This window comes from Miscanthus floridulus, chromosome 8 (assembly GCF_019320115.1).
Source record: "Miscanthus floridulus cultivar M001 chromosome 8, ASM1932011v1, whole genome shotgun sequence".
NCBI lineage: Eukaryota > Viridiplantae > Streptophyta > Magnoliopsida > Poales > Poaceae > Miscanthus > Miscanthus floridulus.
Window position 1 is genome coordinate 86,604,327 of NC_089587.1, and position 13,233 is coordinate 86,617,559.

Here is a 13,233-nt window from a genome sequence, read left to right on the forward strand (position 1 = left end):
GCGGGGGCGGCGGCGGAGCTGGCGGGGGCGGCGGCATGGGTCGGGGCGGCGGCGGCGGTGCATGCATGTATACAGTAGCCATAGAGCTCAAGGGGAAAATCGATTTCGTGAAGAGGCCAACTTTGGTTTACAAGCATCATACGTGAAAACTTGCGCGAAACCTCCTCAAATTTTTATCACAACCTCCACATATGATATCTTGACATCTTGACAAGTTTCATGATTTTCGGACTTCGTTTGTTTTTTATAGAATTTAATAATAACTCGACCACAAGTTCATGGTCATGTTTCGTGAACAAAATGTTCAAAATTGGTGGTCTGTTCCTGGATACGGCCTCACATTATACTAAATAACATGAATATCATTTTCCATTCATTTTTTTCATTATTCGAATGACTAGCAGTTATAATTTGAATTATCCAAGAAAATTCAATTAAATGAAATAAATTAAAGAAATATAGAAAAAGTCCGAGAAATGTGTCATATTGGAACATGGAGTACCAGGTATTGTCTGAGGACTGCAAAAAAAGTTTGGAGGTCAAAAGTGAAAAAATATGGTTTGCCGAGTGTCAATAAAAAATGACACTCGGCAAAGGAGCCTCTTTGCTGAGTGTCACGAGAAGACACTCGGCAAAGGATTAACGGCGGCTGCCGGCCGTTAACGGCGACAGCTCTTTGCCGAGTGTTATTGTTTGACATTCGGCAAATCTGATCTTTGCCGAGTGTTATTTTTTGCCGAGTGCCAGTTGTTTGCCGAGTGCTTTTTCTCTGGCACTCGGCTAACAGCCTCTTTACCGAGTGCCCGATAAAAAATACTCGACAAAGTCTGGAACACTCAACAAAGAAGCCGGTTCTGGTAGTGACTTAGACCGTAGGGCCCCACCACGACAACATGAAGAGGATGCGTTGCGCACACGAGGAACGAAGCGAATTAACGAAATAACGAAGGCGAGGGAGCTCGTGCCTCCAAGCCCTATGGTTTGACAACGGAGTCGAGGAGACGCGAGTTACAAGTGGAATGTGAAATTAATCGATCGATTCCAGTCGTGACATGCAGACACTCCTGCTAATGCTGGCGCTTCATTTCAGCTGCCGGCCACCATGTACACACACCACCTCCTTCAATCCTCGCATGTCGGCATGTGGTATATGTGACCTATAGGCACGTATATCGGGTCTTTTTACCCCGTCTTTATGTTGGGGTTTTTTTCCACAAAAACTCTCTGCTGAAGCCTAGAGACGGCACCCTGCTCGTCGCTTCACGAAAGGATGATGCTAGCTCGTGCTCCCACGTCTATAGATGGCTTTGTCGCTGCCTTAGCAGCTGCGGTGCGTTCGTGATTCGGTGAGTAGCAGCGCGGCAACAGCGCTGCAGCCGGCCATAGCGGTGCCATTCGTTCCGATTTATTTCATATATTAGCAAGGAGCTAATGACAAGAATACGAAGAATTAGAGGGTTCCAGGTGAAACAATGTAATAAAACATAAGAGAGAAATAAATAGTAAAAGTTGACCTCATGATTTACATAAAATTTAGGGTTCCCAACGTAAAATAGTCTATTAGCTTCTTCGTCTTTTTCAAGAACGCCCAAATCGGCTGAAATTTATCAAGCCTATGTAAAACTGAAATCAAATCAAAAAATTATGATTGAAATTTTGTTAGGTTCCTTTTGAGTAGAAATATAACATAGAAGTGACAGATCACATGCTACGCTTTGAACGTTCGATGTATATTTTATTTTGTGGAACCTTAAGTGCATTTTTGTAGAAAATGGTTGTGCTCAATAAAATCCTCCAAAATTTAGGGTAAGTTACTCATGTTAGTGTGACACTATAATAAAAAATTTGACCACCAAAAAGCCTTCAAGGGAGCAAAGAAAATTAGAAAAATGTTGTGATCATATATAATAAATGACTCATATTTATGTTTTAAAAATATTATAATGAAGTTCATCCTATTCATGTTTGATCCGTTTTCTATGAAATTACAACAAATGATATATAAAACGGTATCCATGATTGATTCTGGCTACATGCAAAACATTAAGTAGCTTGCAGACAGTGAGACACATAGTCCATTGTACAACATATCTTTTTAGATTCCAAGAACATAGAGACAAGGAGTTGTTTGTGGGTTGAAAATGCCCTAAAGGAGCACATGCGTCATGGGTGGGACCTATGCTGCTTCAAACATTATGCTATTGGCCTATTGATGTACTGTAGGAGTACGTGTGTTGGTGTTTTATAAATCAGACTAGTAAACTTATACGATTGTTGTGCTACTCTAGGTAGATGATGGTAGCATCCAATAGACATGAGAATTTATACTGGTTTGGGCCAGAGCCATACGTCTAGTCTCAGAGATGATCGAGTACGTGTTCCTCACTTGAATGCTCTGAAGTTCTTACAGTGGGGGGTGCAAGAATGGTGAAAGAGATGATCGAGTGCGTGTTCGTACCTGTTGCCACTGTGGTGTGGTGTTGTCTCGTCGATGCCGCATGGCACAAGGATGGTGTCTGATAGGGCCGAGGTGACTGTTGTCCCCTCGATCCATGCAGGGTCAGTGCGGCATGCTTCCTCTTATCAGAGCAGGCGCGCCTAGCTGCGCTCTACCTCTCCCCATCCCTTCCGGGGGTCGTGACGATGTGAGGTCATGCATCTTGCGAGCGCCATGTGCTAAGGCAGGTGGAAGGGGTTGGGGATGACTCCGGCCATGGCACCTGGCCCGCTCCACTCAGCTTTTGCTAGGCCTCGGTCGTTTGGGCCTTCGCTGACTAACAAGTTATGGGCCACGTGGCCTACCAACTAATCGGTACCCTGAGATACCTCAGGGTTATAACCCCGACAGTAGCCCTCGAGCATTTTTACGACCATGAAGTGATCGTGAAAGCACTAATGCATGTGCGTTTGATCGTGGGCTCGTGGTCGTGACTTCGTCAAGCTTTGTAGCCTGACCCCTAGTGGGTTGGCATATTTAACGTGGTAGGTGGCTATTGCGTTCTGTTCCGTCAGAACGTCCTGACAACGCGGTACATGACTAACGAGCCCTGCCACGCTAGTGTACTGTGTTTTAGAGTTCATGACTTAGGCAGAGCCAAGTGGTCCATCGACCCTATTGTAGTTTTTCCTTTTCGGAGGGTCCCGACTCCTCCACCCTTACGTGGGCATCTGGCTTTGGCTGTGATCTTCCATGGTGCATCACGTGGCGTGGGGGTCCCAAGCCATTTGGTTTACCTTTGGGCTTATAAATAGAGGCCTTCTCTCTGTTTGAATCATCCATGGCCGTGAATACAGATAGCTCCCCCCTTTCCATAGAGAGAGGGAGAGGATGAGAGAGAGATGGTTGCCCTTTCCAGTAGCTGGTGCTAGAAGGGATCTTGTGAGTAGGAAGGGGCTAGGGAGGTGCTTGGACCACTTTCTAGGCCCAGTGGTTTTAGCAATCTCAAGACCCTCTAGGTTTAGGTTCACTAAAACACTAGAACCAGTGGCCATGATCGACTTCTTCAGAAAACTAAGGGTGCCTCATCATTTCCCTCCTATTTCTCAGAGCCTAATGGTGGTGGTCTCTAGGCTTGGCGACCCTATCCTCTCCTTTATGCACTAGCTCCAAGGTTGCGGCATGGCGAGAAGGCTGGCGAGGGGTTCCTTGCTCCTCCTTGTGCCCACGACATTTTCCTTTGGACGTCTCTGTGGTATCATAGTCGCGGTGATACTTGTTCTTAGCAACCTGCGGGTGGTGTGCCTGTTCTTGTATTAGAGGGTGCTAAGTGGGGAGAGGTTTTCCCTTGAGGTTTAGGCTCCCCTTGCGGTTGGGCTTGTGCCTTTGCCTAGGGATGCCTAAAAATTATTTGATGCGAGAGATCGTCCCCTCGACCTCTTTTTCGCACAGTCGTGAGGCTTTTTGCGGTCATGTGTTGGCTCGAAGGTCTTGGACCTTCTGTTTCTTCCATGTGATCGAGCCAAGATCATGCTTTGGGTTCCGCATTGTGTGCCGCCCTAGCCTCTTGCTTCGTCGATCTTTCCCAGAGAGGTCTTGGACCTCTAACGGTTTATGAGTCGTCGAAGCAGGCTTTAGGCCCAAGACCTGGGACGTAGGGAGGAGTTAGTCGTGGCTTGGCCCTGACTTCTTTCGGGGTCATGGGGACCCAACTCCATTTTTCCTCGACGTCCTTGCCGACCTTGGGGGGTCATGTTGCCTTGTTACAGGTGGGTTTAGTTTTGCCCCACGTGGGGAGAGGCATGTCCACCGTAAACATGTGGGCGGAGCGGTGCGCCTCATTGAGGTCTATGGGCAATCTGAGCGGGACCCGATATCCTCCCCAATCGATGTGGAGTTTGGCTATGCCTCACGTGAGATGTCTCATAAATCATCGGCCGTCAATCTTGTTGGTCCCCAACCACCTTTGCAGCAGCCAGAGGGCAAGATGCTTCCCCCCATAGGGGGTCAACCCGAGAGACTTTGAAGTGGACAACTAAAACATAGGGAGAGATGGTTGTGTGGCTCCGCACCACCGATTAGTGCCACAGGGGCCCATCTCCTCCCTGCCCCTATCCCTATTGTGGCCTTAAGCCCTTCTAAGGACCAGCCTGATAGAAGGTTTCCAAAGCATGATGTGGGGTCATGGTCACAACATGTCGCTCTGTGCATGATCTCGAGGGGCCGTTGGCCTCCCTAGTCATGTTGTGGTGTAATGGCGCCTATTTGCGAGTGGTCGTGCCCTGTGGAATATGGGCACATGAATCAAAATGATATGGACAAAGTGGGGCAATGCAAAGCTTACTTGGTTCATGTTGCTGCATGGATAATCGTCGTTCTGCCTTCCCCCTCCCCCGTTCACTTCACCTACTCTGCATGATTTCCAAAATGGTTAGTAAATGAAGTTGAGTACACGTGTGCCTGAGGTGTCCACTGTGGCTGGTAGCTAGAGCTATAAATCAGGAGGACCAGTACGACAAAGGGAATCATTCGCTTTTGGGCACGTGCCTCGCTGCTTCTTCCTTTTTGCTTTCAGGTGCTCGTAGTTTCCCTTCCTCTTCAGGTTAATGGATTGTGATAATCATCCATGGGAGGGGTCGTCGAAGGCTAGATGTCCGCAGCCGCATCCTCGAGGTTTGCTGTGCGAACGGGGGTAAGTACCTAAGTGGTGTTTTGAGTTTTGACATTGACCTGGGATGATCGTGAGCGCTCTTCAGGGCTATGTCTCATGCTGCTTTGGGGGGCGCCACTGGGGCCACTCTAGCTAGGGCCCCATCGGTGATGGGGTCGAGTTCGTGTTTGTCGTCTTTGAGCGGCCATCGGGAAGCTTGTTGTCTCATTCGCGAGACGGATGAAGCTAATCGGCAGTTTTCCATGGCTGCCCATGAGGCAAGGTGGCTAGAGCTTGACCTTGATGTTGCTAGGGTTGCCCTTAGTGCTTTAGAGAGTGAGACAGTAGCCGCACGGGCAGCAACCATCGATGCCTAGGCTCGCATTGCCAGTAAGGGTTTTCCTTGTCCTATCGTTCGGGCAGTCATCTACGGCTTCTGACCTACATGTCGCCTCATCGCTAGTGTTGGAGGAACAACTGGTGGCTTCTCATCATGAAGAGGAGGCGGCTCGCCTCTGGGGCATTCATTGTAGTGAAGGACCATGAGCGGGCAGTAGTAGCAAGGATCTAGAAGGGGGCCGGTGTTGCCCTTGTCACCATGCAACTATGGAATGGGGTGAATCTTCACCAGGTGACGCCTAGGTTCCCAAAGCATGCCCGGCGGGAGGAACGGACAGCATGGGTCAATGACTTCGTCGCTGCTATGAACGTCGTTGTCTCTGCCATGGACATGGAGGAGATCCTCCATGGTGGTGGATGATAACCCTAGGGTGTGCCTAGGATTCTTTAAGAATTCTTTATTAAAGATGTTTCTTCTAGCCTGTCTCATGGATTCAATTCTTCTATGTGCTATCGACTAGCCATGACTGCTGTTGGTCTAGTCGCTCAAATATTGTGGCCACGTAGCCCTGCCAAGGGGTTGACCCATGGGCTCTAGCTTAGCATGACCCTGTTTTTGTGATCCGAGTGTCTATAGGTTAGACTTGGCAGCGTCGTGCCTTGTTTCGTCCCTCTTTGAGTTTTGCGGACATCTTCATCTTGCTTGCTTTTGTGTGGGTTTGTTTTTGGGCTCTATGTTGTTGGTTCTTGTGAGTCGTTCTACCTAGTTAGGCTCATTGTCAAGCCATTGCTGGGCTCTAGCGATCCATGTTCGTATGCCATGGCACGTGTCCACCGCAACCGAGGGAGGCGGCATACCTACTGTTCCCCGCTTGGACCTTCCTCCGGAGGGGCAGTTGCCATGGACCCAGGCGAGGTGGTCTTGCTATGTTGTTCGGGTAGCGCTGAGGTGCCTAGCGTTCTTGAGCGATTCACGTGGGTAATGTTTCTTGGAGCCTTGAGGAGTTCCTAGCGGTTTCGTTCGCCTAGGTGGCATTTAGGCTCTTTGCACGTAGTGCGCGATCGGCATATTTGCTTGTCATTCTATCGTTCTTTCACTTATCTCCTGTTTAAGATGGAATGTGCTCCATGTGGCAGAACCACCCAAAATAACACACCTTCGGAGGCACTCGTCTTCCACCAGACACTAAGCACCCTCGAAAGCAAGCTACATTGGTCGGATTTCATCGAGCACACCCAAGAGAGAACTCGAATAATCCATGTTTTTCCTCCAAAATCCAATAATGAGAACGAGTTTACAATAGTCCATTTCATATAACCAGAGTTCTTAGAAATATATTATTACAGTACCAAGTTCAGAGTGCGGAATTTAAACAGCAAAATTAAAATAAACATCTAACGGTAGAATACAGGGATCCGGCTGTGCCCACCAGAAGAATCCTCCACACAACAGCTACTCTTCAAGCTGCACCTGCAATAGGGTAAATAAACCCTGAGTATAGAATGTACTCGCAAGACTTACCCGACTAGTGGGAATAATTTTCTGACTCCAAATGATATGATAAGCTTTTTGGGTTGCTGGGTTTACTTTTCGCAAAAGCATAACTACTAGTGGATCCTTATGTATGTTTCTTATTAGTAGTCATGATTAGTTCATTATCTAGCCATTCTATGTAACCCCCTATTCTACTTTCAAGCAAGAGTTGAGCAAACAGATCTATTTCACCATCTTTTATCTTCTAGTTCTTACTATGGTGCTAGATTATAGACAAGCCATATCAGATTACTCGGTGATTCGCAAACCAATGTGCCCAGCTGGGTACCCCGAAACACATGCCCTGCTTGTACCCCAGGCACAAGCAGGACTAACCCATCACTCTCCTATCAAGGGGTTTAGGTCCCCGTCCAAACTTGGACTCCAAGCCCCCACACCTAAGTCCCAGACTCAGTGTGGTGCTTAGATCTCCACCATCCCACCTCCAATCAGTCGGTCTGGAAAGAGTTGGAACCCACGACAAGAGAGCAATGAGCCTTCGTTGCTCGTATAAATAAGTATGTGCTCTAGATAATAAGTCTGTGACCTGACTAGAATCCAATGCAATGGCTGGTTCTTAACAGACATGGACAGGGAAAATAGTGTAACCAAGCTATGCCCCGTTGGTCGCGGGACACAACCTCTTACACCCACCAATACCCATACCATATCCCTGTCTAGCCTCTATTTTTCCTTTCACCATTTTATCATCAGAGTGATAATAATAATCACCTATTGTGAGTAACGGTAGGTTACTCACGCTACCAAAAATCCTAAGCATAGCAGCTACTCGCACCTGTACTAGTAGGACTCATAGGACAAATATATTTATGTAGGTGGTTTCCATAAAATACCTGTAACATAAATGCACATCATAGATATATATATATTCAGTGCATATTCAAAATAAGGGTTATGCACTAGGGCTTGCCTTGGGCAGGCAGCGTGTCAGCTCAGTCAGTTCATGGTAGCTCCAAGACCTCCTCATGCACGAGGATCTCCTCCTAGTACTCTTCAATCACCTCCTCGTACTCCTGCTCGCCCTCAGTCACGAACTCCACCAACTCGTTTTCTACATGCATGCAATGACGATGTAACCCTCAATATTAAGGCAACAACAGTTCTTAAAATAAGAATACATCTACTAAGCCACTAAGCTAGCTCTAATAACTAAGATACAAAGCTAATCATCATTCCCATCAAACCAACAGGGTTTCGTCTACAAGTGCTACTTAGCAACTAAAATATATTCTTACTCTTATTAACGATTTCCTATATACTACAACAAGGAGTACTTAGCTACCATATCTCTCAACATATTCTAAGGCTACAAAAATTACAATGAGCACATAATAATACAATAAACCTACTGTAAAAATTTCATGGAAAAACTATTACCCATTTGCCCCAAAAAATCCTACAAATATTAACTTAATAATACTAAGCTCTTTCAAATGAATTAATATACCTAAGCATCAAGTCAGACATGTATCCACTAATCGTACCATCAGATAGACAATATTTTGAGGAACTAAACAGAATTTATTTCATTATTTTTGGACGTCTATGTGAATTGATATGATTTTTCAAAGTCTAGCTCATAATCTAAAAATAAAACCTAATTCTATTTTCTAGAAAAAGGAAAAATGAATTCAACCCGCGTGACCCACTAACGAACGGCATAGCCCACACATGTGTGAAGGCGGCCCACAACGGGGGAGCCCGTGCGCTCACCGACTAACTTGCAAAAATGCCCTCACATTCTCCAATAATACTACTAACACTATGTGCACTATTTCAACAGACTACAACTTTGCAACAAAACCCTCGCCCCTTCTCTCCTACGCAACGGAGAGGTCCACGCCCTGGCCGCACACGCCGACGCGGCGGCCGATGACACTGGCGACCCCCGCTGGTCAACCGGGACCTTCCCCACCCTATCTAAAGGACCGATGCTCACATAGGTGCAGACACAAATCGATGGGCGGTGAAGAGATGAGCGGGGCACATCTAGGAGCTCCCTCTATGGCGATGGCCAACCTACGATGGCGGCAACCCCGTTCAGGCGAGCTCTGCCATCAGAGAGAAAATATGGACAGCGGATGAGCGTTAGGGTCTCACTGTGATCCTAACCAAAGTGGTGGTGCAGCTAGAGACCACCCTAGTCAAGCCAGCCACATACATGTGGCAAGGGTGACGGTGGGTCGTGGTGGCACGGCTACGTCAGTGCCACGAGGGAAGCAGTGCGGACATGGCTCAGGTGCACACGTCAAGAAGGATTTCGAGGCAGGGCTAGGGGTGCAGCCAATTCGGCTTAGGATGGCAAGGTGGGGTCTTGCCCATAGCAACAGTGGGCTTAGCCAATAATGGCACAGTGGCAGAAGCAAGGCTCCAAATTGGAGCTTGTCATGACGTGGTTGGACACGGTGCGGGATCGGTTGGCTAGCAGGCTCGAAGGCGGAGTTGGGAGCACATCGAATTGAATGGATGTGACCCTTTCATGCTAGATTGATGGCATGGCTTAGCCAGCTCGGGCAGCAGAGGAGGGAGGGGAAAACATAATGGGTCTAGCTAGCTTGCCTGAGCTTTGGTGGGACACGGCTAGGTGCATACGTGCAGGCGTTGCTAGCCAACGCAGGCGCACACATATGGCGACAGCAGCGTGGCAGTGAGTTGGGGCAGCTACGCGCTAGGGCTATCGATCACAGTGGCTAGCCGAGCGCGGCTAGCACGCCGATGGCAGCTCAGGGGCACGATGACCACGCCTAAGCGAGGAAACCAACCAACGACGTGCCATGCACGCTTTTTAAAGTGTCCAAATCAACTAATCGGTTGTCCGAACACCCAAACCATATTCACCATACTTTCAGGCCACCAAAACAACCCGTAACACTACTCTACTTCTTAACTAGATTGCCGTACAAAAATTACCAAACATCGCAGTGTCTATCTCACCAAAAGTCCATGAAATCTTCTAAGTGTTGAATGATTTTCTATTTCTAGTTGCATTTCCAAACCCTTAGAAATATAAGCTAGCAACATTATTTATCAACACCAGATATTTCATTGTCATCTACAAAGTTGGTACTTTCAACTTTATTTAAGTGTTGCATATATATTCTATATTGTTTTTTGTTCGATAAAAATTGGTTTACAACCCTAGTTGATAATTACACGAATCATGGAATAACTTTTCGATTAACATTCTATTGATCCTTCTACATTACGACACTGCATCTACTCATTTCACCACAAGCATTAACACACAAATATGATGCTCATGGCATGTTTTAGTAAATGATTTATAGTTTAACACCGAGGGTGTTACAAATCTACCCCCCTTAACAAAATCTCATCCCAAGATTTCATGTGCCTAGTGTGGTAAAATAGATAAGAAATAAATTTTGATTTAAACTATTACCTCAGTAAACTAGAAAGAAGGTGGGGATAATGCTTCAAGATATAACTTTCTTGCTCCCACGTTGCTTCGTCCTCTGAGTGATTTTGCCACTGAACTTTATAGAACTTCACCACACTGTTTCTAGTCACTTATTCTTTTTCATCCAAGATCTTGACAGGATGCTCAATATATGACAAGTCAAGCTGGAGGGGAAGTCCTTTAATTTCCATAGCTTCATCGGGAACCCGCAAACATTTCTTTAACTGAGATATGTGGAACACATTATGTACTGCTGACAAAATGTCTAGAAGTTGGAGATGGTAAGCAATAGGACCACATCGATCCAAAATATTATAAGGACCCACATAGCGAGGGGCTAACTTCCCACGGACACCAAATCAATGTACACCTCTCATGGGATATACCTTGAGATACACATGATCAAAAACTTCAAATTGCAAGGGCCTTCTTTGCTTGTTCGCATTAGTTTTTTGATGACTTTGAGCTGCCTTCAAATGGCTCTGAATAATACTAACTTTCTCTCGAGCTTCTTTGATAAAATCAAGCCCAAAATATCCAGTGGTGTTTTACATTTCTTGCCATACAGGGCTTCAAAAGGTGCCATACAAATGCTTTCTTGATAGCTATTGTTGTAAGAAAACTTACCTAAGTTGAAGCATTCATCCCACTTCTCAGGAAAAGAAATGGCACAAGCTCTCAACATATCCTCAAGTATCTAATTTACCCTTTTTGTCTGACCATCAGTTTATGGATGATAAGCTGAACTTCGGAGGAGACTAGTACCAAGACACTCCTGAAGTTGCTCCCAAAAGTGAGAACAAAGACTGGCCCTCTATCAGAGATGATGGTAAGAGGAACTCCATGTAGGGTCATAATCCGGTCAAAATATAACTTGGCATACTTCTTGGCTAAATATCTGGTATCCACCCAGAGAAAATGAGCGGACTTGGTAAGGCGATCCATAATGACCTAAATAGAGTTATAGCCCTTGGACATGCGGGGTAAACCCATAATGAAATCCATGGAAATCTCCTCCCATTTCCAAACAGGGATAGACAAGGGCTGCAAAAATCCCAGGGTACGCATATGGTCTGCCTTAACTCTACCACAAGTATCGCACTCCGCTACAAAATTGGTGATATCTTGCTTCATATTGGACCACCAATACAAGTGGCATGAATCATGGTACATCTTGTTACTTTCTGGATGGATGGACAACTTGGAATGATGAGCTTCATCCAAAATCTTTCTTCCAAGCTCCTCACTTGATGGAACAACCAATCTATTCTGGAACCTCACCACACCTTGGTCATCAATACTAAAATGAGACCACGCCCTTCGGCAGTTAACTTCTTGATTTGCGGGATTTCTAAAACATCTTGCCTTTGCTCTATAATAATTTGCTCAAGTAAATCTGAGACTAGAGCAATATGGGCTAGCACCTCAGCATGGTTGAGAGACAAGGGTGATTCTATAACTTGATACGACTTTTGGCTCAAAGCATCAGCTACCACATTAGCTTTTCTAGGATGGTAATGAACCTCTAAATTATAATCCTTGATTAACTCCAACCATCTTCGTTGCCTCATGTTCAGCTCGAACTAAGTGAAAATATATTTGAGGCTCTTGTGATCTGTAAAAATGTGTACTTTATTTCCCAACAGATAATGCCTCCAAATTTTTAGAGTGTGCACCACAGCAGCCAGCTCTAAATCATGGGTGGGATAATTCACCTCATGCTTTTTAGCTGGCGTGGAGCATAAGCTATCACACGTCCATCTTTCATAAGCACACATCCCAACCCTATCTTCGAGGTGTCACAATATACATCAAAAGGTCTATCAATATCTGGTTGGGCAAGAACAAGAGCAGTGGTAAGGAATTGCTTCAGAGCTTGGAAAGCTTCCTCACACATCAGACTCCATACAAACTTGACATCCTTCTGGAGTAGCTTGGTCATGGGTTGGGCTATTTTGGAGAAGTCAGGAATGAAGCACCGATAATAACTAGTAAGACCAAGGAACTGACAAATCTGATGCACTGACTTTGGAGACTTCCAATTTAACACATCATGCACCTTGCTTGGGTCTACAGAGATACCTTCAGGTGTCAGAACATGTCCTAAAAACTATACTCGATCTAACCAAAACTCACACTTGCCGAATTTAGCATACAACTTGTGTTTCCTTAATCAAGCCAGTACTATCCAAAGATGTTGTGCATGCTCTTCTTTGTTCTTGGAGTATATCAAGATATCATCAATGAACACCACTACAAACTTATCCAACTTTGGCATAAAGACTGAATTCATGAGGTACATGAAGACTGCAGGAGCATTGGTGAGACTAAAAGATATGACTAGGTATTCATACAACCCATACCTAGTAGAGAAAGTTGTCTTTGGTATATTTTGTGGCCAGATCTTAATTTGATGATACCTAAAACGAAGATCAATCTTTGAAAACACTTTAGCACTAGCCAACTAATCGAACAAAGTATCAATACGAGGTAAAGGATACTTGTTCTTAATGGTTACCACATTGAGAGGGCGGTAAGCCACACATCCATAGAGTACCATCCTTCTTCTTTACAAAAATAGCTGGACAACCCCATGATGAAGAACTAGGATGGATAAATCCCTTCTCCAATAATTCCTCTAACTGCTTCTTCATTTTAGCTAGTTCTTTAGGAGCCATGTGTAGGGACGCAAGGAAATAGGAGCAGTGCTAGGTTCTAACTCAATGGAAAACTCCACATTTCTATCTGGTGGCAATCTAGGAAGATCTTCAGGAAAAACATCCAGGAACTCACAGACCACAGGAATAGAGGCAAGATCAGGAGAAGCTTCAACA